We start from the raw sequence: 425 nt of genomic DNA on the forward strand, positions 1-425 counted from the left end.
GGGGCCCCGCCCCGCGCCCCTGCCGCCCCCGGGCGGAGAAGTCTCGCCCCTCTCGCCACAGGAACTGTCCAGACAATAACAATCAGCAGACATTTCGCTGCTGAGCAAGTGGGCGAGAAAGCACAGAATCGCCCCCAAGATAAGCAGAAATACAATCAACTTACAATGTCTCTCCAAACTGGAAAAGGCGACTGTGCAACAACAACCACATGTTCGGGTCTCGCTCTCTCTTGCTGTCTCTATTTTTTTTTTTTTTTTTAAACTCTCCTGCCAGGCAGAGGGTGTGTATGGCCCCGGTACTTCGGCACAAATCAATAAACACTGCAGCTGCAGCGAGAGCAGCAGACCCGTGCGTCCGTCGGTCCGTCTGCCCCCTCCCCCACCCTCCTTCCACCCGAGACCGAGAGCGCCATCCAAGCTCCATT

The sequence above is a fragment of the Crocuta crocuta genome, unplaced genomic scaffold (genome assembly GCF_008692635.1).
Source record: "Crocuta crocuta isolate KB4526 unplaced genomic scaffold, BGI_CrCroc_1.0 scaffold457, whole genome shotgun sequence".
In the NCBI taxonomy this organism is placed as follows: Eukaryota; Metazoa; Chordata; class Mammalia; order Carnivora; family Hyaenidae; genus Crocuta; species Crocuta crocuta.